Source organism: Phyllobates terribilis, unplaced genomic scaffold (assembly GCF_046119375.1).
Source record: "Phyllobates terribilis strain yellow unplaced genomic scaffold, ASM4611937v1 Scaffold_5__5_contigs__length_657084704, whole genome shotgun sequence".
Taxonomy (NCBI): domain Eukaryota; kingdom Metazoa; phylum Chordata; class Amphibia; order Anura; family Dendrobatidae; genus Phyllobates; species Phyllobates terribilis.
The window spans coordinates 220,929,311-220,955,277 of record NW_027362765.1 but is presented as its reverse complement, the minus strand read 5'-3'; the positions used below and the strand labels follow the sequence as shown (position 1 = coordinate 220,955,277).

The 25,967-nt window shown below is 42.3% G+C and overlaps 1 protein-coding gene across 7 annotated transcripts in view; it reads right to left on the bottom strand.

Annotated features, from left to right (window-relative positions):
- The window catches only part of EPB41L1 (erythrocyte membrane protein band 4.1 like 1), a 159,021-nt gene extending 134,530 nt beyond the window's left edge, over positions 1–24,491 (bottom strand). For 3 of the 7 annotated variants that reach the window (XM_073683821.1, XM_073683826.1, XM_073683823.1), the window contains exon 1: positions 24,161–24,491. The gene's annotated coding sequence lies outside the window, so the exon portion shown is untranslated. The remainder of the gene's footprint in view (positions 1–24,160) is intronic. The other 4 variants (XM_073683824.1, XM_073683827.1, XM_073683828.1 and 1 more) reach the window with 3 other exon arrangements.
- Between the last annotated feature and the right edge of the window lie 1,476 nt (positions 24,492–25,967).

Below are 25,967 nucleotides of genomic sequence, written 5' to 3'. Positions count from 1 at the left end.
GTTTTTTCCTCCCTTAATTCCAAGAGCCATAACTTTTTTATTTTTCCGTCCCCATAGCCATATAAGGGCTTTATTTTTGTGGGATGAATTGTACTTTTGAATGACACCATTCATTTTATCATGTGATACACTGGAAAACAGGAAAATAATTCCAGGTGCATTGAAATTGCAAAAAAAGTGCAATTCCACAACTGTTTTTTTTTTTTACCATATTCACTATATAGTAAAACTAACCTGGCAATATGATTTTCCAGGTCAGTACAAGTACGCAGGTAACAAACATCTGTCTGGCACCACACTCTGCAGGAGGTAATTACAGATGTCGCTAATATCTTTGTCTTTTACTCTTTATCCTGTATGATGTTTACTATTGCTGACAGCCTGTAACCTTGTGTGCCAGAACCATATACACTACGCTTTATTTGCCAGTTAACTCTAAGGCTGTGTGCCCATGATGCGTTTTTTAAGCGTTTCCGCAGTGGCAAAAGCGCTGCAGAAACGCTTAAAAAACGCTTGGTAGAAAGTCTGCCATGTTCTCCAATGATAATCCGCATGTGCTGTGCACATGCTGCGGAAATTTCCGCTGCGGATTATCATTGCGGAAAAAAAACGCAGCATTACCAATTATTTTGCGGAAGTGCTGCGTTTTCACCGCCATTGACTTGCATTACAACGCATGTATTCCGCTTCACTAGATAAGGACATGAGGAATGCATGCGTTCAATGTGCGGATGGTACCTGAGTTTAGAGAAGAGGAGACTCTCCTCCGGACCCGGGTACCATAGAACCTGTAAAAAAAAGAATAAAATAAAAAATAAATATATACTTACCTTCTGGCGGCCCCCGCTGCACTTGTCCTTTCATGCCGGCAAATCGCGATGGACTGAAGGACCTGCGCTGACGTCATAGTCATGTGACGGGTCACGCGACGCTGACGTCAGCAAGTCCTTCAGTGTACCGCTGCCGGCTAGGGAGAACGGAGGGAATCAAGACACCGGGGGCCATCAGAGGGTAAGTATATATTAATTTTTTTATTTTTTACCATTCTTTCGGTCACACTATATAAATCTATGTCGGTTGCATGGATTTATATAGTGTGACCAAGTTGTCAAGCACTTTCGAAGTGATGCTAAAATTGCTTGGAAAGCGCTTGTCAACCCGCATGCGGAAATGCATGTGAAGAACGCTTCACATCCGCATGTCCCTGGCAGGAAACCGCATGTACAATCCGCATGTACAATCCGCATGTACAATCCGCATGTACAATCCACATGCGTTTTTTCTGCCAGGGAGATGCAGAAACGCTCAGGAAAAAATCCGGAGCATTTCTGCATCATGGGCACATAGCCTTAGCAGATTGTACATGCGTTTTCCTGCCAGGGACATGCGGATGTGAAGGGTTCTTCACTGGCATTTCCGTATGTGGGTTAACAAGCGCTTTCCAAGCGATTTTAGCATCACTTGGAAAGTGCTTGACAACTTGGTCACACTATATAAATCCATGAAAACGCCATGGATTTATATAGTGTGACCGAAAGAATGGTAAAAAATAAAAAAATAAATATATACTTACCTTCTGATGGCCCCCGGAGTCTTGATTCGATGCGTCTCGGCTTGCTGGCAGCTCGCGGTACACTGAAGGACCTGCCGTCATATGACTAAATGACGTCATGGCAGATGCTTGAGTCCACCGCGAGCTGCCGGCAAGCGAAGACAAGGAGACCGGGGGCCATCAGAAGGTAAATATAATATTTATTTTTTATTTTATTCTTTTTTTTACAGGTTCTATGGTACCCGTGTCCGGAGGAGAGTCTCCTGTCCTCCAGACCCAGGTACCATCCGCACATTGAAACACTAGGATTCCGCATGTACAGATCCAGTGATGCGGATTACATGCGGTCCAATACAAGTCAATGGCGGCGAAAACGTAGCGCTTCCGCAAAATAATTGGTAGTGCTTAAAAAACGCATCGTGGGCACACAGCCTATAACTTATTTATGTGTATAGGTCCCGGTAATACACCAGCTATTTTACCTTATTTATTCAGAGATTATGCAATCACCTCTATATCTGCCTTCTGCAAATTACAGTTGTGGTGCCATCCATTGGTTTACCATTTTTTAGTTTTCATCTTTTAAATTTTATAATTTGTATGTTGTTATTGTCTAATAAAGATTTACCCTTTATCATGGTTCATTTAGCACAATTTATTTTGTAGGAATATGTTCTTTTTGTGTAACGAACCCCATTTACTAGTTCCATGTAAATACTTATGACACTGATATATTTTTTTCCAATAATTGCGTATGTGCCTTTTGTCTGCTCCTTTTTGGTTCAGATACCAAACATGTATAGTTTTTTTCTTTAATTATGTGGTGAAAAAAAATTCTGAAATTTGTAAGAAATTTTTTTTTGCGTATGTCGCCATTTTCCGAGACCCGTAACATTTTCATTTTTCAGGAATGGGGCTGTGAGAGGGCTTATTTTTTGCGCCCTGACCTGTCATTATTATTGATACTCTTTTGGGGTACATACGATGTTTTGATTGTCGCTTATTTAATTTTATTTCAATGTTGCAGCAGCCAAAAAAATGTAATTTTGGCATTTTGATTTTTTCTCTCGTTACACTGTTTACCAATCAAATTAGTTTATTTATATTTTCATAGATCGGGCTTTTACAATCGCGGCAATGCCAAATATGTGTATTTTTTATTGTTTTATTTTCAATTGGGTAAAAGGGGGTGAGTTGAAGTTTTATGTTTTATTTTATTTTTTTGCATATTTGTAAAGCCTTTTTTTCTCACTTTCTATTGCATTTAATAGTCCCCTTAGGAGACTTGAAGCTGCAATTTTCCGATCGTCTGTGCTATACATAGCAGTGCTTCAGCTATGTATAGTAGAAATCAAAATCTCCTATGAACGCCAACCACGAGATGGTGTTCTGGGAGGATCATAATGACAACCACGGGGGTCATCAGCAGACCCCTGTCGGTCATGACAACCCATCGGCGCACAGCGATCACGTGACAGGGACGCCGATGGTAAGGATGAATGACCGATGTGTATTAAATGTCGCTGTCAGTGATTGACAGCGGGATTTAACTGGTTAACAGCAGCAGGTGAAGCTCTAATCCACCCGTGGCTGTTAATGGCACATGATGGCTGATTAAATCAGCTGTCATGTGGGAAAAGATTCGGGGTCAGCGTGTGAGCCTGCATCAAAGGCAGGGACACAGCATTTGATGTAAATATAAGTCAAAGGTCGTGAATGGGTTAATAGGCTTGTCTGAAAGATGGAGCTCCTACCAATGTAAATATATATTAAGATATTAAAGAAGCACTCCCATGAATATTTTTTTTCATCACATCTGTGTATACGTGTCTGTAATGCAGTGTCAGTGTATTAATATACTCACCTACAGCTGCTCTCTCTTTGTTGAACAGCGCAGTTCTTCTCCTCTTCTCAGTGACGTCACCACTCTTCAGACTCCCCGGCTCACTCTATGCACGAACAGGAAGTCTCTTTTACAATGAAAGTCTATGGAGCCTCGTTCTGACACTCTATAGGCTTACATTGTAAAAGCCACTTCGGGGTCATGCAGAGTGCAGCATGGCCCGAACAGTCTGCAGACCAGTGACATCACTGAGAAGAGGAGCAGAAGAGCGATGGAAACCAGAGAGAGTAGCGGTAGGTGAGTATACTAATACACTCACACTGCACTACATGCACATATACACAGACATTAAATTAAGAAAAATATTTGCGAGAGTGCTTCTTTAAGAAGTTCAGAATTTGGTCCTAAATGATGAACATTCACTTCATGGTATATCTTGGCCAGTAATGTAAGGTTACATTTTCTGCAGTGCTCTATAATTTAAAGAGGTTGTCAACTACTTTATCATTGATGACCCACTTAGGATAAGTCATCAATGTTTGATTGGTTGGGGTCCAACACTTGGCACTCCTGCTGATCAGCTGTTCTCGAATGTCAGTGGCCACCGGCCGGAAATGCTCTATTGCGGGCTTGCTCCGTTTTCCGATAGTGGCCACGGCGGGGTACTGCGCATCCGCCTCCAATCAGACATTGATAACCTATTCTTAGGATAGGTCATTAATGATAAATTAGTGGACAGCCTCTTTAAGTCAATGTTATAAAGTCGCTTGTATTTTGAAATCTTAGGTACATGAAAAAACACAAAGAAACTAAGACTAAACAGTTCTTGTATGAGGTTCACTTATTGCGATAGATGTTGTGTATTTAGCTAGGACTTTTCTCTTTTGAAATAGTGAAACAATTGCATACTAACACATGAAGTTCCAGCTCAAAGCTGCTCTAAAATGTATCCACGGGGCAGTTATGTTCTACCAAGGGAATAATATGATGATCCAACACCCTTGGCACCAATAAGTTATCTGATTATTATGTTGTATAAATGATCAGAATGAAATAGGAAGAGAAAAAAAAGTCACCACGGTTTCTCTCTATTATACATTAATAATTAATACATTTTTGCAGCTTTTTCTTATTTAGCACCATAAATTTTCACAGTGATTTACAGACATTATCACCACTGCCTATGAGTATGTCTTTGGAATGTGGGAGGAAACCTACGCAAATCTCGGGAGAACATACAAACTCCTTGCAGATGTTGTCCTTCGTGGGATTTGAACCCAGGACCCCAGAACTGTAAATATACCATGCTACCCACTGAGCCACTGTGCACCATTCTGCCCATCTATTGATCTATCATCCATCTACTCCAAGCTTCTTCAAGGTAGGAATAGGAGTTGGGGTTCCTCAGAAATGGAAACAATTTTTAAGGGTTCTCTTACAATAAATAGGTACTAGACTATGAGGTTACTCTCGACATGACTAGATCCAGAGCTAGCCACACATGGATGTTTTTAAAGAAGCACTCCTCCCATCAAAGTTTTTATCCTCTTAATATATAGCAGTTATCATATTATATAGCGCTGTGTACTTACAATTGCTCATTTTGCCTTCTTACACAGCTATTTTTTTTTCTCTGCTCTATGTAGAAACAGGAGGTATCTTGACCCTGTAGAAATCATCCCCCTCTAACTCCTGACCCAGCTGCTCTGCTCCTCCCCCTTGCTATTGACTTTTGCAGTGACTTATGACTCATACTGGGAAAATTGACCTCCTGTTTCTACATAGAGCTTAGAAGATTCAGCTAGTCAGTTTTTAATCACGTGATGTCATAGACCTAATGGAAAAGAGAAGAATTAGCTGGGTAGAAGGAAAAATGAGCAATTGTAAGTACACAGTGCAACATAATATGATGAATGTAATATATTAAGAGGATAATCATTTTGATGGGAGAAGTGCTTCTTTAAGCAGTATACAGTGTAATGCCTGAATAACTGTGGGATACATTGGCCAAAAAACTCTTGCAAAAATAAAATTGCTATACAGTGCTGTCACTACTATATTGTGCAAAAAAAGTTTATTGTCCAGTGCCTAAGTGACAGTGCCACAAAATGCTTAAGGCCACGGCCCCACTATCAGTATTTGGTCAGTATTTTTCTCAGGAGTGGGAGCCTAAACCAGGAGTGGGTGATAAATGCAGAATTGGTGACTTGTTTCTATTTTACCTTTTCTCTGATTGTTCCTCATCTGGTTTTGGCTCCCACTCCTGAGAAAAAATACTGACCGAATACTGACCAAATACTGATAGTGGGCGTGGCCTAATACATAGCCTCAGGTTATGAGCCTTCTGTTGTCCACCTTCAGCAGGTGTGTCTGCCATACAAATCACACACCCCAATAGCTTTCCCTGACTTCTGAGTCATTAGCTTTTGAATTAGGAGGAATGTAACAACATAAAACAGAGAGGCCAATGATGGGAAGATACCAGTGACCAAAACAGCATCATTCTATTACTCACAGATACATGAACATCTTCTAAAAAGTAATTCACTGTTCTGAGCAACCTTGAATAACATCATACACAATTAAATCCATACAGATTAGTATCTCTCCAGGAATATAAAAAAACTTCACGTTTTGAAAGTCCTTAAAGCCAAGAACAGGCCCAGGAAGCTATGAATAATATTTAGAGATATATGAAATTTAGAAATAATTATAATGAGAAGGGAGATTAGAGTTTGAAGACACTGCCAGGAATCATAGCCGGAGATGGACTAGTCCGGCACCGCCCCTAGCTGGCTCTTCCCAGAACTACTCCTAGTGATTGACAGGTCTCTTCCTATTTACACGTGAGGGAGAGACCTATCAATCACCTGCAGCAGTGCTGGGTGAAGTCATGGGCGGAGCTGGACTAGTCTTGTCTCTGCTTATGGTGCCCGGACAGATCTTCTAATTATGTTTAATCTGAAACTCATGCAGCTAGGCTCTGATTCGTGGTGTCAATGGACTAGGCGCATGAATAAGCTGACAGATTCCCTTTTTAGCAATATGTGCAGTTTGTACTGCAAAATCTGGTGACAGATCTCCTTTAAAAAGCACCCTTCTCCTTTATTCTAATCATTTTCAACACATACAGATAATATAACATAATTCTTCCCAAGCGTGTTCTTAAGAGATCCTTGACACGCCAGGTTTTGAGGTTTTTCATAAGAAAAACATTTTTAAATATTCATTGTTAGAAAATTCTGAGTTATGTGGTGCTCTCTTCATCAGAAGGACTGTTGAGCCCAGTGATTGGCTGCCGTGCTGTTAGGCTGTGTGCCCACTATGCGTTTTTCAAGTTTTTTTGCAGCAGAATTTCCGCAGCGAAAACGCTTAAAAATGCTTGGTAATACGTGCCCCATGGTCCCCAATGATAATCCGCATGTGCTGTGCACATGCTGCGGAAATTTCCGCTGCGGATTATCATTGCGGAAAAATCCGCAGCATGTCCATTAATTTTGCGGACACGCGGCGTAATTGCCGCCATTGACTAGCATTGAATCACTTAATATCCACATGACTACATTAAGCGATTCAATGTGCGGATGGTACCCGGGTCTGGAGAAGAGGAGACTCTCATCCAGACCCAGGTACCATAGTACCTGTTAAAAAAAGAATTTAAAATGAAAAATAAATAATATACTCACCTTCTGATGTCCCCCGGCCTCCTCAGCGATGCGTCTGGTCTCTTGTACGGCTCGCGATGGTCTAAAAGGACCTGTGGTGACGTCATTTAGTCATGTGACAGGTCACGCGACCGCTGGCCATCAGAAGGTGAGTATAATATTTATTTTTTACCATTTTTAATCTTTTTTTTACTATTAACTTGGTCACACTATATAAATCCATGCCGGTTGCATGTATTTATATAGTGTGACCAAGTTGTCAAGCACTTTTCCAAGTGATGCTAAAATCGCCTGGAAAGCGCTTGATAACCCGCATGCAGAAATGCTTGACAAACGCTTGACAAACGCTTCTACCTGGCAGGAAAAACACATGTAAAAACCGCATGTGTTTTTCCTGCCAGATTGATGCGGAAAGAATCTGCAGCATTTCTGCATTGTGGGCACATAGCCTTACTGCGACGTCACCACTGTAACCAAACAGCAGAGACTGGGGCAGCAGTGGAGGCACAGCGCTAGACCCGAGGAGGGTAAATAAAGCTCAGTGTTATTATTTACAATAAGCTGAGCCTATGGAGAAAAGTTTTCTGAAAGGGGACATCCGCTTTAATAGAAGAGAGTCCCCTTGATTCTTATCTAACGACCAGAGTGGGGAGCAGATACAAAGGTGTCTCTTGCTCAGCAGAACCAGTCCTGTTCTTCATTACACAAACAACCGATTGATTTGAATTAGCACTGTGTAATGACTTCTCTTATGGTGACACTGAAGGAAACCCAACTCTTTTGGCTCATTCACACTTCCAATTTTCACGTATGAGTTCTATCCATGTTTTTCACGGATAGCACTCATACCTGTCATAATCTATGGAGCTGTTCACACGTCCGTGATTTTTAAATCGTGGAGCCATGTCCGATTTTGATCAGAGGGTCAGATCAAATTCGGCAATGCAAGTTAATGGGTCCGTGAAAAATTGGACCACACTCGGATGACCGATTTTCACGGACTGTTAGAATGGAGAAGATGTCATTTCTCCACATACGAGCATAACAGATGACCCTCGGAACGCATTCTGATCAAAGTCTAATCAGAATAATAGGTCAGTTTTTCTTGTATGTGGAAAAATGGAACATGTGAATGAGACCGTACTGTCAGGTTCCTCCATAGAGTACCACAGATCATTTGGGGACACTCTGTGATTATATTGTTGTCAAGTTACCCTTCTTAGGCTATGTGCACACTGTGCATTTTTGATGCGTTTTCTCAGTGTTTTTTCTGAGCGGAAATGCACCAAAAACGCTAGGTAATCCGTGTGCCAGTTAATGCAATAATCCTGAAGTGCTGTGCACATGATCAGGAATTTTCCTGACAGGATTCTCATTGCGTTTAAATCCGCAGCATGTCCATTCTTTGGAGCTTTTCTGCAGCGTTTCCCGCCCATTGAGTTCAATTGAACCACAGCAAACCCACAGGTATAAATATATTTGTGGATTTGCTGCGGTTGTTTGCTGCGTATTTGACTGACTCAATTCAAGTTAATGAGTCAAATACGCCACAAAAATGCCGCAAAAATGCAGAAAGAATGGTACCCGGGCCGGGGAAGAAGACGCCCTCCATCACTTATCTGGGCTTCATGTCAGCCGCCAATACAAGGCTGACAAGAACCCCAACCCTATTACCCCACTCGCCACCGTTACACGGCAGTGGGAAGAGCAGAGGCTAAGCACCAGATTTGGCGCATCTTATGGATGCGCCATTTCTGGGACTGCCGAGAGCTGATATTATTAGCCACGATCCATGGCCCCTTCCATGACTATTAATATCAGCCCGCAGCTGTCTGTTTAGCCTTTTCTGGTTACATTTTATTGGAGGACCCTACGTCAATTTTTTTCTGGGGTCCCCCTGTAATCTAGCCAGTAAAAGCTAAGCAAATAGCTGTGGGCTGTTATTAATAGCCAGGGAGCATTTTGGCTAATGGCCCCTTCCCCGGCTACTAATAATATCAGCTCCCAGCGATCGGCTTTCCCTCTGCTGGTTATGAAAATGATGCAGGAGACCATTTTATTTTACTTTTTAGGCTATGTGCCCACGATAAAGATGTAGCGGTACAGTGTGCGCGCTCTCACACTGTGTGAGGGCGCATGGCAGGAACTCCATGCGCGCCCTGCCATGCGCGGCTCACACAATGAGAGTGTCAGCAGCAGAGCGGGACAGGGCGGGAGGATAGAGGAGGTGAGTATGATTGTTTATTTTTTTTTGTGGGCAGCAGGATGGGGGCTCAAGGGGTGCCAAGCATACCAGGATGGGGGCTCAAGGGGTGCCAAGCTTACCAGGATGGGGGCTCAACGAGTTCCATGCATACCAGGATGGGTGATCAAGGGGTGCTATGCATACCAGAATGGGGGCTCAAGGGGTGCCAAGCATACCAAGATGGGGGCTCAAGGGGTGTCAAGCACACCAGTGACGCGCCCCCTGGGCCGTGGGGTACTCGGCAGCCGGGCCGGTCGGTGCTGGGGATGTCACAGTGGCAGTGACCCAGTCTGTGACCCAGGGCGGTCAATAAAAGGGGAAAATAAAAGGGAATAAAGTTTTTATAGATAACGTTCGTGACGCCACCTGTGGTATGTGACTATATGGGGCCGCCGCTGCGGTGCAGATCCTCTGGAGCTGATGGTGATGCAGCAGAGTTAGTTCAGCTCTCCACAGGCAGAGCTAAGCTCCAGGGCAGTAAATCTAGTGATACTACAGGGTAGATGTTGTTGGTGCGGTGTAGTGCAGGTGATGGCGCAGATAATGACCAGTCCACAGCTTAATGGCGGTTTCCCCTTATCTTTACTTGCAGTTGTTAATCAGACCGGGGCACGGGTACTAGCTGGTAGTAGAGGTCCGGGCGGCCTGGAAGCAAGTTGGGAATCCACCTCGCCAGGTGAAGTTGTAGGCCTTACCTCTGCACTAAACTCTTTTGGCCCTGCTGCTTGTAGCTATGCTGCAGCCCTCGTCCCTGAGTAAAACATCTGTTCCTCACCCGTATGGCAAGCAGCTCAGGCCTTCCTTATGTGTCGCTCCCACGTGGCGGTGCTGGGCCCTATGGTGCTGCTGTGTCGCCGGGCGTCTGATGGGGCCAGGAGACCTGCAGTCTCCGGCCTCCGGTTTCTGCTGCTGGGCCTTCAGTGCCCCACAACCTCGGACTCCGGTGTCCGGTTCTTCTGCGCTTCTCTCCTCTGGGGTGAGCTGGCTTATAGCTCCACTCCCCAGGTCTTTCCTTGTCGCTGTCCTGTCTTCAACTCCTCTCACTAACTCTAACTAACCGAGCCTCCATATTAAAGTTGCTAAGGGGAGGAGCACCCCTTGCTGGTCTGGAGCCAGGAAAGTGTTGTATGCTGGAATACCTGACTAGGGGAACCCTCCTTGCTTCCAGGCATGGCATCACCCCTTGCGAGGGAGGCAATGCCACTGTGGCAACCGGACTCCTGGGGTGCCACACCAGGATCGGGGCTCAAGGGGTGCCAAGCATATCAGGATGGGGGCTCAAGGGGTGCCATGCATACCAGGATGGGTGATCAAGGGGTGCTATACATACCAGGATGGGGGCTCAAGGGGTGCCATGAATACCAGGATGGGGGAATCAAGAGGTGCCATGAATACCAGGATGGGGGAATCAAGGGGTGCCATGCATACCAGGATGGGGGCTCAAGGGGTGCCATGCATACCAGGATGGGGGCTCAAGTGGTGCCAAGTATACCAAGATGGGGGCTCAAAGGGTACCATACATACCAGGATGGGGGCTCAAGGGATGCCATACATACCAGGATGGGTGATCAAGGGGTGCCATACATACCAGGATGGGGATCAGGGGGGTGCCATGCATACCAGGATGGGGATCAGGTGGTGCCATGCACACCAGGATGGGGTATCAAGGGGTGCCATGCATACCAGGATGGGGGAATCAAGGGGTGCCATGCATACCAGGATGGTGATGAGGGGGGCCATAAATACCAGGATGTGTGATCAAGGGGTGCCATGCATACCTGGATGGGGGCTCAAGGGGAGCCATACATACCAGAATGGGGGATCAAGGGGTGCCATGCATACCAGGATGGTTGATCAAGCGGTGCCATGCATACCAGGATGGGAGATAAAGGAGTGCCATGCATACCAGGATGGGTGATCAAGGAGTGCCATGAAAACTAGGATGGGGATCAGGGGGTGCCATGCATACCAGGATGGTAGATCAAAGGGGTGCAATGAATACCAGGATGGGGGATCAAGGGGTGTCATGCATTCCAGGATGGGGATGATGCCCACGTATACCAAGATGGGATGGGGGCCAAATATATCAGGAAAGAGGGGCCATACATACCAGGATGGAGGATATTAACAGAATTGGGGGACATTACCACAATACCAGCATCGGCAGCAGACTCCCTCCCCTATAACAGGGCATCATGACCACAGTTTTTGCTTAAATATTTTTTTTTCTATTTTCCTCCTCTAAAACCTAGGTGCATCTTATGGTCTTATAGTCCGAAAAATACGGACTGTTTTTTCCAAACATTTTTTATGTACTCATGTTGTTGGCCCCAGTGTTTTTGCTTTAAAAAGCATCAACACCAGAACACAGCTTCAAATGTGAAACCACGCTATTGCCATATTCACATGTGAAAAATGCTCTTTTTACACTACTGTTTTTCTACAGGTGTCCGCACCAAAATAAAAAAATAGCAATCTGCTCTAATTATTGCATTTTTTTTTTTTGCTACGTTTTCCCATTTATTTTTTTCTTCTGCATTTTTAGTGCAGACTTTAAGCAGTTTTTAAAATGCATTTTTTAGTGTAGCAACTGCACTATATACCGTACATGAGTAAATGCACCAAAACATGCACAATTCAAAAGCATCTTTAAATACACAGTGCATATGAGTTTTCATGAAGTCACATCCACTTTTCTTGATATGTTAAAATCGCTAAGAGGCAATTGTTTTTATTCAGCTTGTTCTTCTGTATTACATGACCATTCCGTGCAGAATGCTGACTCAAACTGAAGGTGTCGCTGACAGAAATAACATCATCCTGCTGTGACTGAGACGAGTGATGTGCCATGTGTTCCATAGTACCCTCTGCTTCCTGCCCACTAATATGCTTGCCAGAGACAAAAAAAGCCAACTATGACCTGTGCTTGGTAGTACACCTACCCGCACAGTTGGTGCCAGGTGTGATGATGGTGCTCCTGCTGCTAGTGGCTTTGACATTCTTAGCCATGATATGAGTCTATTTATTTTACACTTCCTCGTCCATTGTCATTGCTATTTTTTATTCTACTATACATTTACCACTACAATTCAGTTTTGACAATCTTTTCAATCCCAATTATTCAACCCTTGCCAAAAAAAATATGAAACAGCAAATACTACGGTAAGTAGGTTGGTAGACGTACAGAAAGCAAAATGTGGCAGCAGGCATTAGCATAAATGTAGCATAGATGGGTATTACATTGGATTAGTAATACAGGTGTGCAAAAACAGACATGCACAGTTAATTGTCAACTTTTTTTCACTTAATAAATTTCAATTCTTTACCTAAAAATTCATTAAAAAGAAATGCTAGGTAGATACACATCCAAAACCCAGCATCTGAAACACAGCGGTATACTAGACTGGTGTGGAGTATACAGATGTAAAATTAGAGAAGTAAAACAGATGAGTAAAAAAAAATTGGGTGTAACACGCACACTTTTTAAGGTTAAATTTAAACTTACAGTTACATTTCTGGATTTTGTGCAATTTTCTTTTATATTTAAAAAAAGAATTGTTACTCTCTTCACATAACATATTGCACAAGAAATGCAAACACTCAGTACAGTTGCTTGTGACAAACAAGAACACTCTCTCTGACTAACATTGATTTCAGATATTTTTTTTTATAAACTATTTTGTGCTGCCTTGCTGCTGCTTTCTAGTGCATTATGAATGACATCATGTTCATGTAAGCCTTCTGTGGCTGATGCAATCTTCAAAGGTGGTGGGCACTTTTTTTTTTATTTGTGCAAATCAAATAGTAAATAGTTCGAATTTGCTGGGACCTTCGAATTTCAGATGATTTGACACAAATATGATATGTATCAAATTGATTTGCTTCTTTCTACAAATAGGTCTTTCTGCTCTTGAAAGTATAATTTCTTCCAAAACTAAACTTCATATTGTATCATTCTATGGGATCAGTCATTTGATAAGTGGAAATCTGTACATAGGTGGTGAAATAGTACATGGTCTCATTAGTTGTTTTTACCATATGCAATGGCATGTCATATAGCAGGTAGTAGAATATAAAGAGTACTGTAGGACAAAAAATAAACAATTTTCTTTAGAGGTCTGTAATCAGGTCGCTATTCCTGGACCTGTGTGGGATGTCATATTTTAGTTTAGACAGTGTTTTTTGTTTTTTTATAATCTAAAACCCATCAGGACTGAGGCAAACCTCACTTACTTGCAGTGTGTGCTGGGACTTATGGTTCCTTGACAGTTGAAAAATAGGTATGAGGGTAAATGCTAAAAATATTAGTTAAAGAAATCTTTAATGCAACGTGTTACCATATTGTTTATGTGTCGCAGATTGACAAAGCATTTAAAAGGATCTCTTATATGTACAACAACCCCTTACGATGTAGATCCCTGGACCATGATCTGTGTGTGGGAGTATTCCAATACCCCTGTAGGTAATGAAGCATTACTGGGCCACCATTGAAATCAATGTCTTATTTGTTTAACGTATAGATTAACTGCGCCCTCGGAGAAACTCTTTACAGCAACATTATGCATTTGCTACTACATATGCTTTATTAAAGGGGTTGTCTAGGCTTGGGACAAAAGTCTACAGTCTTGAATTACTCAGTCTTCCTCATGCTAATCGGTGGTCACGTGACCACATGTATGCGATTTGCATACTTGCTGTCAAGTGCCAACTTGACTTGTTGGGCTTCTCTCAATAGAAGTGATTTAAGAGAAGCCGGATGAGTCTAGTTGGCACGTGACCCCAAGTATGTAAATCGCATACATGCAGTCACATAGCCGCCCACTCTCACAGGGGAATTGTGACATCGTGCGCACCACACACTATCACGAATCTGCATTCTGCACTCACATAGAGTGATTGCAGACTTTTATCCCAAGCTTGGACAACCCCTTAAAGGAATATGGATATGGTTTGTCTAAAGTATACAGTATACATCGTCTTTAGGCTGGATTCACACTTAAAGAGTAATCGTTGTTTTAATTTTTATTTCATAAATTAATTGTAAAAGTGAAAATAAGAATCTTTGTAATATATCTTATCAGATAAGTCTGCTTCTTTCTCTGCCAGAATTGATCAGTCATTATCAAAATTCTCAATTCTGAGGTAAAATCTGTATTCAGGGAAGACAGGCTTTCCCATTACTGAGAGACGACAGTTGCTATTGATACAATTCTATCTATGTATTCATGTTCCACCTTGAAGAAACAAGTTTAGATGTTATTTGGTGTAATGTGAAATGTGATGTGTAATGTGAAATATGATCTACGTTAAAGGTATTAGTAATATTGATAATGTGTGTAGTTTGACAGTAGGGATAGTGAGAGTTAATGTTTGTGACTAGCCCAGAGTGGGAGGGGCTAAGTAGAAGGGAAAGTGACAATTTCCTGTCAGAGAGTCAGATAGGGCCTGGAGTGCATAGAAAGAGGACATAAGGTCCATTGTGAGCAATGGCACATTCAGAGGTGTCTCTAAAGTGAGGAAACCAAAGGAAAGAGTTAGCGAGATCTGGAGCAGAACTAACTAAGAGAGTGATCGATCAGAGACGGATCCTGGGAGAGGACACATGGCAGTAAGGTCCAGAGTTTATAACTATTGAAGGTAACGTGAGACGAGTACAAAGTGAAGGGCAGGAGTTCCAGAGTGTCAGAGAGCTTGAAGCTAAGTCTGGCCATACTGGCACCCTAAGGGGAAAGAGGACGCGGAAAGGACTCTTGCTAAGCAGGACTGTAAAGTCAAGCTGGGTTGTGGTGAAGTAGTGAGAAACAGTGGAGACAGAGGACAAGTAGAGAAAGTAAAGAGAAAGAGTAAAGAAAGGAGAACAATATAAAAAAAAGAAGAAGGGAAACTGTGTGGAAAATTTTTCTAGTTGTAAAGGAAACGTTCATAAGACTGTGAACCCGCTATCTTTGTATATACTCCCTACCAAGTTCCCGTTCAGTAAAAAGTTTATTTTCAAATGGTGGTCTCCCTCATTGAACTGTCCAACACTTGGTCCTGGCAAACCATCAACATCAGTTACATGCGGCCTGTACAGGCGTAGCACCCTCACATCACAAGTCCACACACCCAGCTTGGACCCCCAGTTTCATGTAACACGCCGGGGTGCAAGAGAAGAGCACCTCGCCCACGGCTACTGTCATGTGCCACGTTACATAGATGGGAGGGAGGAGCTAGAGTCAGAGCTCCTCCCTCCTCCACTCCCTTCTATCTACATAGAATTGTATCAGTAGCAGCTGTCATCTCCTATCTCAGTAATGGGAAAGTCTGTCTTCACTGAACATAGATTTTACCTCAGAATTGAGAATTTTGATAAGGAATGATGAATTTTGGCAGAGAAAGAAGCAGACTTTTCTGATAAGATCTATTACAAAGTTTCTTATTTCACGTATTATTGATTTATGAAATAAAAATTAAAACGACGGCTATTCTTCAATGTTTTTCTGGAATTTTCTGTAGTTTTTCATTGCGTTTTTTTACCATTTTGAATGCATTTTAATGTTACATTTAAGTTTTGTGCAATATGAAATGCAGTATATACAGTGAGTTTGGTTTTAGTGACCTTTTAGGGTCGGAGGAGTTTTTTCCTTTTAAAACACAACATACAGTCATGGCCAAAAGTATTGAGAATGAGACAAATAGTAATTTTTCCAAAGTTTACTGCTTCATTTTTTGTAATGGCAATTTGCATATACTCCTGAATGTCAAAGAGTGATCAGCTTAACAGCAATTACTGTACTTGCAAAGTCAATATTTGCCCAGAAAATGAACTTTAACCCCCAAAACACATTTCAACATCATTGCAGTCCTGCCTTAAAAGGAGCAGCTAACATTGTTTTAGTGATTGATCCATTAACACAGGTGTGGGTGTTGATGAGGACAGGGATGGCGATCAATCAGTCATGATTAAGTAAGAATGACATCACTGGACACTTTAAAGGAGGCTGGTTCTTGGTATTATTGTTTCTCTTCAGTTAACCATGGTTATCTCTAAAGAAACACGTGCAGCCATCATTGCACTGCACAAAAATGGCCTAACAGGGAAGAGTATCGCAGCTACAAAGATTGCACCTCAGTCAACAATCTATCGCATCATCAAGAACTTCAAGGAGAGAGCTTCCATGTTGTCAAAAAGGCTCCAGGGCGCCCAAGAAAGACCAGCAAGCGCCAGGACCGTATCTTAAAACTGTTTCAGCTGCGGGATCGGACTACCAGCAGTGCTGAGCTTGCTCAGGAATGGCAGCAGGCTGGTGTGAGTGCTTCTGCACGCACTGTGAGGCGGAGACTCTTTGAGCAAGGGCTGGTTTCAAGGAGGGCAGCAAAGAAGCCACTTCTCTCCAGAATAAACATCAGGGACCGACTGATATTCTGCAAAAGGTACAGGGAGTGGACTGCTGAGGACTGGGGCAAAGTCATTTTCTCTCATGAATCCCCTTTTCGATTGTTTGGGACATCTGGAAAACAGCTTATTCGGAGAAGAAGAGGTGAGCGCTACCACCAGTCTTGTCTCATGCCAACTGTAAAGCATCCTGAAACCATTCATGTGTGGGGTTGCTTCTCAGCCAAGGGAATCGGCTCACTCACAGTCTTGCCTAAAAACACAGCCATGAATAAAGAATGGTACCAGAATGTCCTCCAAGAGCAACTTCTCCCAACCGTCAAGAGCAGTTTGGCGCCCATCAATGCCTTTTCCAGCATGATGGAGCACCTTGCCATAAAGCAAAGGTGATAACTAAATGGCTCATGGAACAAAACATAGAGATTTTGGGTCCATGGCCTGGGAACTCCCCAGATCTTAATCCCATTGAGAACTTGTGGTCAATCATCAAGAGACGGGTGGACAAACAAAAACCAACAAATTCTGGCAAAATGCAAGCATTGATTATGCAAGAATGGACTGCTATCAGTCAGGATTTGGTCCAAAAGTTGATTGAGAGCATGCCAGGGAGAATTACAGAGGTCTTGAAGAAGAAGGGGCAACACTGCAAATATTGACTTGCTGCATTAACTCATTCTAACTGTCAATATAACCTATTGGTACTCATAATATGATTGCAATTATATTTCTGTATGTGATATAAACATCAGACAAACACTAATAAAAACCAGAGGCCAGCAGATCATGTGAAAATATAATTTTGGTGTCATTCTCAAAACTTTTGGCCATGACTGTACTCTAGGTATGGTATTTATTCTGGAGGTTTTCTTGTTTTTGAAAATATTTATCAATAAAAGCACCATGAAAACCAGTATACATTTGCTTTAAAGGGTTATTGCACCTACTGTGTATATGTAATGAGAAAATTTGGTTTACTGATCCTCATCTAAAGAGGCCTAATGTGGCTGCATATGAGAATAGACGTATGTCCGCAGCTCTTTCTAAATTATTTGGGAGTTAAGGCCCCCATAAATCGGTCGAACCCGCTGATCTTGGTGGGTCCAGCCAACCAGCTGATGTGTATTGGGATCTCACAGTTCTCCTCTGGCAGCAGAATTGGGCAAGATTAGGATTTCAACGGCTGGTCTTTCAGTTTTTAGGGGACAGCTAGGGGGCATTTGCCCCTCTGCCCCTCGGCCCAGCCCGCCCCTGGACATAAGCTATTGTCAGATTTGCAAAGGGCTTGTGTATGGGAAGTCAGCTCTTGGCCAAATTAATGTTTGTTTGACAGCTACCTCATGTGTATGGCTAGCTTTACATAAATATCCAAGCAAGTATGGCCAGCTTTCTACTCTCCTCTTACATGAAACTACCATAGGTCTCCCTTGATTGCCAAAATAGAGTTTGCAATCCCATCCTTTGGCAACAGTTAGGGCGGCACGGTGGCGCAGTGGTTAGCACTGCAGCTTTGCAGCGCTGGGGTCCTGGGTTCAAATCCCACCAAGGACAACATCTGCAAGGAGTTTGTATGTTCTCCACGTGTTTGCGTGGGTTTCCTCCGGTTTCCTCCCACATTCTAAAGACATACTGATAGGGAATCTAGATTGTGAGCCCCAATGGGGACAGCAACGATAATGTATGTAAAACTCTGCAGAATATGTTAGCACTATATAAAAAATAAAGATTATTATATTATTAACAGTTATGATCCTCTCTCTTATCCACAGTAAATGTGTCTACTGTCAGAATATCTCTTTGATACCTAGTTTGAAGTTATTTTAGGGGTTTTCCCAGTAAATACTTTTACGGCATATTGATAGGATATTCAATTATTGTCTGATAATGGATAATCCAACCATTCCTACCCTACTTTGTTCTTATTCTCAGAGTGATCCTATTTGCACATCCACTTTCCATGCCAGGAATAGAAGACTTTGGGATAAGTCCCATTAGTTGGACTCCTTCCAAACAATGACTATCCTATCAATACATCATAAATGTTTATTACTGGTCTTGTCAGGAAAATACTGATGTCAGTTATGACAGTCTGTCGTTTTTTTGTGTTGTTTTTAAATACGCGTCAGAATACAATGAAAACCTCAGCACAAAGTGCCTGGAAGGGAACCTGTGTGTTGACAATGGTATATGATTTGCAGGTAGGAGGTCATAGAGTAGGAGAAGCTGATCAGATTGGTATATTGGTATACATTGGGGAAAATTTTCAGTAAAACTTGCATTTTAATCATTGAATAAACTGGTGTTTGTATCTATAAGTCCAGTGGGCGGCTCTACTGAGTGATTGACAGTCTTCCTAGTATGGCTGTGCATGCAGTTTGCTGTCAATCACTAGTAGGACCGCCCACTGGACTCATATGCATACAACCAGGGATTTCAATGAATAAAATACAAGTTATACTAAATCTTTTCCAACAAAGTCATATATCAATATATCAATCTTCTCAGCTACTCCTACTTTATACAGTGCTATCTACAGATCAGACTGCATGTATTCCTTTAAAATGCATGGTTCCCTTAAAACACCACAATGTACCACTGTAGGGCGACTACAGGGGATTATAAATCTGGACATGCACATCAGATCAATATCGCCCGAAACTGCTCGTTTCTACTTGTACAATCCATTTTTCCCCATGAGACAAGCACTGGCAAAGGTGTCTCTACCAACTGAGGTTTCATGCATCCATGTTAGTGAGGGACTCTGGTTTGTGACCAGTTATGTTACGTGCATGGCGGACATATGTCACCACACCCGGAATAGTTCTGCGATATAACATGCAATTGCTAGTTATGCAGTTGCCCTCAGCTTTTCTTTGAATGTATTTACACCAGCTTCTCTTACACTTTTTTTTTTTTTTGCTGTAGCTGGAAAAAAAATCAGTACTGTGATATCTGTACAAACACACAGAACACATAGACAGTGCAGTCGGCCCCTTTAACCCTTTCCACGCTCCTGACCCCGAGTTGAATAGTCGGATGAGTAGTTTATCTTGTGTAAATGTTCTTTTATTTGCACAGTGAAAAACTCTTTCAACAAAGCACAGAGAGCCAGAATTGCAGATTACAAAAATGCCTTTCAGACATAACCCTTCCCAATATAATAATCTACATGACTCCATCCCAACTCCTGATCTGTTTTTTTTTCCCGCCCTCTCAGGAGCAGCAATAATCACGCCTTTTGCTGTCAAACCAACTTAAAAATACCAATGGATTCTTTTTTGCTGGAGGGGATATTTAAATATGGCTGATGTTGTGTTTGGGCCTTGTGACCTCAGCTGCAGGCAGCTAGGCCTGCATAGCAGAGACAATCAAACAGCAGATGCTATATTAACCTCTGACAGTTCCTCTAGTTATTCTAGCAAAGAAACCAATAGCTCAGCGCTGGGTAATCACTGTACAATGATATCGAAGCACATTTGAGGGATTCAATTACTTTAAACCCCTATAAATTCTTCCCAGCTATCCACACAGTACTACTACAGGATTTAAAGGGAACACATCTTGAGATTCAGTCTGCTCATGGCTCGAGCAGCATGAATCCGAGGACAGGTTCCCCAGATCATTATAAGATAACATTTTACATCACTGCAGTATTGTTGTTATGATTATTAATATTATTGCAACCCATTTTCAGCTAATAGAACCCCTCCAAAAAAAAGTAATGAGGGGGGAATAGCATTATAGGAAGTCCCTATGATCAATTATCTTGTCAATAATTACTGAATTACTGTGTAAGTACCAATTGGGATCAACTAAAGTGGTTGTCCAACCCCATCCCAACCCATACCCCCAAAAAATAATAACGTAGCAAAAGCACATACCTAATTTTTTTTTCTTTAAGGGGTTGTCCACTACTAGGACAACTCCTTCTCATACCCCACGCTTGGCCCCGAAAAAATAAAATAGCTTGTATTCACCTCCTATGCCGACGCTGTTCCAGCAGTGTCAGCACAGGCGGTCCCGGGGCTCTCATGCGGTTGTGGTAGCACGTGACCCCAGTGCCCAATCCGCGCTGGCGTCACTGTACCCACCTCCGTACGTTTTGAACATGAAGAGGAAGACCAGGCTGCAGCTGATCTCTGACTTCCTCTTCACGTTCAAATTGTACGAAGGCAGGGACAGTGACGCCAGCGCGGATTGGGCGCCAAGTTCACGTGTCACAACAACCACACGATAGCCCTGGGAGAGCGAGTGCAGACAGCGCTGGAATGGCGCCGGCACAGGAGGCGAGTATAGGCTTTTTTATTTTATTGGGGCCAAGCGTGGGGTATGAGAAGAGGTTGTCCTAGTAGTGGACAACACCTTTAATTGAAAGCCCAAGATCGTGTTCTCCACCTGAATGCCCTGAAAAATGTACTGCACAAGTATGTGGTCTATCGCAGCCCACTCTGAAAGGAGAACGGTACCCAGTAACCTTTTCTGCATGACTCTGGACCAGAGGGCCATGGATCTGTGGCTTCCTATAACCGTAGTTTAGGGAGATCTAGTTGTGCTCCCAGCATCCAACGGAGCTGACAGCCCAGAGAACTATGATCTCAGTCAGAGTCGGCTCTCATCTCGGAGGAGGAGAGTCGGTGGTTTGCAGGGGAAAGTAGAACCTGATCTCCACACAGTTCTCCCCTAGACCGATCAGGAGGGAACCAATAATGGAACTACATCCTGGAGGAGTCCTCATGACAGACACACATGCAAATAGCGACACACAGGGAAAACAATGGAAATAAATAGTGAAGGTGTTTACAGTGTAAATACAGATTGGACCTTTGCCCAGAATTCCCCAATCTAGCCAAAAAGCTCCAGAATGTATTTGTGTTTAAAAAGTGAAAAAGAGAAGTGAACGCAAATCTGCCATTAAACTCAAGTTGGAGTTTTACACCCATTTAGTTCAGGCACCCCACGCTGTCCATTTCTGCACCTCGAGCTTTCAAACTTAACCTGACCTCATGGCTTCGATCCTGGGGGTTGGGGTGACCTGAGTAGAGGGGCGTACACCCCAAAGCTTCCACCCAGTGTGGTTTAGTGTGTCTGGCTTTGCATCAGCAGGTGAGGCCAAACCCAATGAGACCAGTAAACATGGCACCTGATCTAACCCTAAAGGCCAAGGAGCAAAAAGAACATTCTTGAATTATACCCAACATACTGAGACTATTTTTGCATGGAAAAAAATAGTTCCCACATATTTAAGGCCAATTTCACAGGAGCATTTCTGCATCCATATTACAGATGCAAGTCCTGACCAGAGTGCAGGTCTAAGGACCTGAACTGTCAGCTTCATAGGAATCTACTGACCTAAAGCTGAAACTACAGTTCCCACAGTGCACTGCATGCTGTAGTCAGTATGCAGAAGACTCCTCCATCCAATTCCTGAGAAGAATGGAACAGAGTACAGTAAGGACCCCACATGTGTGTTCACTGCAGTAAAACTACACCCCCTATCCAGAAACAGTCATAACCTGTATACTGGACTGGGACTATCAGCTCTTCAATCAAGTGATCATATACAGGACGTCACTAGAGCAAGAAGAAATGATGATGTCACAGGTCAGGTGGTACACGGCCAGAACAAGGCGCTTTTGATAATATAAGTGTATAAGAAAATTAATGTTTCCTAAGACTTAGAATAGGTGAGACGAAAAATGTGGAAAACCCCTTTAAACATTGCATGAAGGCTATTAAGCTGCATAGACATCCACTGGTTTGAATATATGGCTGCCTTCTTTACAGACAGGAGCTGTGCTGGTGGCAGCGGTATGTATTATAATGAAATTCCCAAATCGAAGGATCCTTCTATATCCGCTTAGATTCCCCTAAACCACACAACACCCTCCCATCCCAAAAATATATTTATACTATCAATAGCCATCAATCAGAATGGGTATAAATTGAAAAATATTGTCAGAAAATGGGAATATGATATTAATCTATTTCACTGAATATCCAATGTCCTTTATAGTATTAAAATGGAATTATGGCAAATTTAACATGGAGCTATAAAATAGAATACATGAATTGTAATATGTATATTAAATATTGTATTCTAAATATTCAATATATGGAACTTAATACATTACTATCATTTAGAATAATTTTCTAGGGCAAATGACAAAATCCTGATTTATTGGGCATTATAATTACTATTATTAACGAATATTGGTCATCTTATACTGTGTGTACTTATACATTAATTGGTATTAATATCCATGTTGATAATTACTGAACATAAATATATGTGTATGTCCCCAATATATACGGTATGTCCTTGATATTAATATGGCATGTGTGCTATAAGGCAGCTTCATACTATTAATGCAGAATAAATAGATTCATTGTATTAAGAAAGGATACAATTTATTAACATATTATGACCGGATTGCGTTGTGCAAGGAAATTAGGTTGCATGTGTCACACCCTATGTGTACAAAGAATATCTCTCTCCTTCTCTCCAGATTGCACAGGGAGTGGTTGGGAGATTATATGTGTGTCTGTGTGTGCATGATCGCTGTGCAATAGGGCATGCATACAGGTGTGTAACGTGTTCATGTACACCGTGTGTGTCGCTGACTCTATGGGTGTGGAATTCTACACACAGGAATGTGTAATCTAATGACTTGATAATGAAGGTGTGTGAACCGATCAATGGGCAGGAAGGCACTAGGCATGGCATATGTGGGCTTTCCATGTAGATTTGTGTCATCGTACCTATTGTGTTTGTATAATCACCATATAGGAAGGGTGTGTATGTACCTCTGCACATCGATAGGTGTGTGCATGTGTGTTCACAGATGATCCCTGTACATTGTGTGGTTGTACAATAATACAGTATCAGTAAAAATGGCAGATTCTTAATGAAACAGCCCAGATTCTTAGAAAAACAGTAAAGTGGCAGCAGGTAGCAAGTAGGTGACATGGATGGTGTAGAATGACACATCTGAGTGTGCATGCACTGCAGCCTCAGACAGATGTGTACTGGATTATCTGACGGCTTGTGATGTGCAGAATCCAGGGTGGTGGAGGGGTGGTGGTTAAAAGGGGACTGTGGCGATGGATCCAGCCACTGTGTGCCCCCATACAAACACTTTAGGATAATCGGTGAGTTCGAAATATCGTTATGATCACAACACGCCTGTTTACGTGAACGAGGTTCACAACGATTCGAGAAATTATCATTCACATTTTTCGACTAATTAAGCAGAAAAATAAAGAGTACTTTTATTCTCTGTATAGCGGTTAATTCTTATTACGTGTGTTCGCTAACGTTCACATTGGACCAACAACCGACCCATATAAAAAAAAAAAAGGCCAGTCAGCAGAGAGGCCTGCGCCGTAAGGGGTTAAAGCAGGACTCTGCAAAATGACACATGCTCTATGTATGTGACAGCAACTGATTAACCGTTTACACCCCACAGAAAGCGCTGTCACTTACCTGTCAGCAGAGAGAGAGGGCTACGGGTGGGTTTCCCTTCAGCGAGCCATAGATCTCTTCTAATACATCCTCCACATGCAGAGCATAGCAAAATGAGCAATGGCAATGTGGCAAATGGGAGCAGTGAAGAAAACCCTGCAGAGGCTTATGGTGACTATGCCTACTATGCAGCCCAAATCCTCTCCTTTAAAATGAATAAAGCAGCTTTAATGCAGCACAGAGACACTGCAAAAGGTAATGCTAGCAGAAGAGGTTGGGCAGTGCAGGAAAACAAGGAGGCAGGAGCAGAGAGAGAGAAAGAGAAAGGAGAGAGGGAGGGTGAGAGAGAGGGAGGGAGAAGGGAGGCTGGGCACAGTAGACAGATCCAGCCTCCAGAGAAAGAAAAAAATATTTTTTAGTGTGTATTCTGGAGAGCAACATATATACAAGATGCCCCACCTAGTGCATGTGCAGGGTCAGTGCCCTATCCAGAGCTGTGCTGCTGTGGCATCTGATGTCATGGACTGTCCCCTGCTGATTCATCCAGCTTCCCCACTGTACCCCAGCAGGCTGCAAGAGGTTAACAGCCTCATCTGGATTGCAGGGACTCAGAATGACTGCAATCAAGCTAATAGGCTCTGCAGCTGAACTGCTGGCATCCTAGGTCCTGTCTATGTGCTGCTATGATACAACTACTGAATATGTAGATATATATATAGATATATACAGTACAGACCAAAAGTTTGGACACACCTTCTCATTTAAAGATTTTTCTGTATTTTCATGACTATGAAAATTGTACATTCACACTGAAGGCATCAAAACTATGAATTAACACATGTGGAATTATATACTTAACAAAAAAGTGTGAAACAACTGAAAATATGTCTTATATTCTAGGTTCTTCAAAGTAGCCACCTTTTGCTTTGATGACTGCTTTGCACACTCTTGGCATTCTCTTGATGAGCTTCAAGAGGTAGTCACCGGAAATGGTTTTCACTTCACAGGTGTGCCCTGTCAGGTTTAATAAGTCGGATTTCTTGCCTTATAAATTGGTTGGGACCATCAGTTTTGTTGTACTGAAGTCAGGTGGATACACAGCTGATAGTCCTACAAAATAGACTGTTAGAATTTGTATTATGGCAAGAAAAAAGCAGCTTTCTACTTTGAAGAACCTAGAGTGTAAGACATATTTTCAGTTGTTTCACACTTTTTTGTTAAGTATATAATTCCACATGTGTTAATTCATAGTTTTGATGCCTTCAGTGTGAATGTACAATTTTCATAGTCATGAAAATACAGAAAAATCTTTAAATGAGAAGGTGTGTCCAAACTTTTGGTCTGTACTATATATATATATATATATATATATATATATATATATAGCAAATTCCGTAAATCCCATTGGTCTGATATGACGCAATATCTTCCCAAATTCGATTCTGAATTGCCTCATATTCAATTTTATCTTATGGTATCACTGATGGTCCAGAGGGTAAAGAAGAATTTATAGGGCTGGAGGTGTTGGGTCATCAGCTTGGAAAGATTCATAATGACGAAGCTGACCAGTCGGAGTCATCTATATAAACGTGGACCAGTATAAAATCAACTGACCTCTTACATAATTCTCATGGTATCTTCTTACTAAAACATCAAGAATCTTTTGGTACAGATTAACCAAACTTTCATGTCCCACTAGAAGGGGGGCGGCTATTCTGTATACTGAACCGGTAAGGCAGAAGCTGCATCACTTGGGGGGAGACTTCCATGTTAAAGGTTGTTCTCCTGACTCAGGACTACCAATGTAAGTAGGGAATTGGTCGGCTTT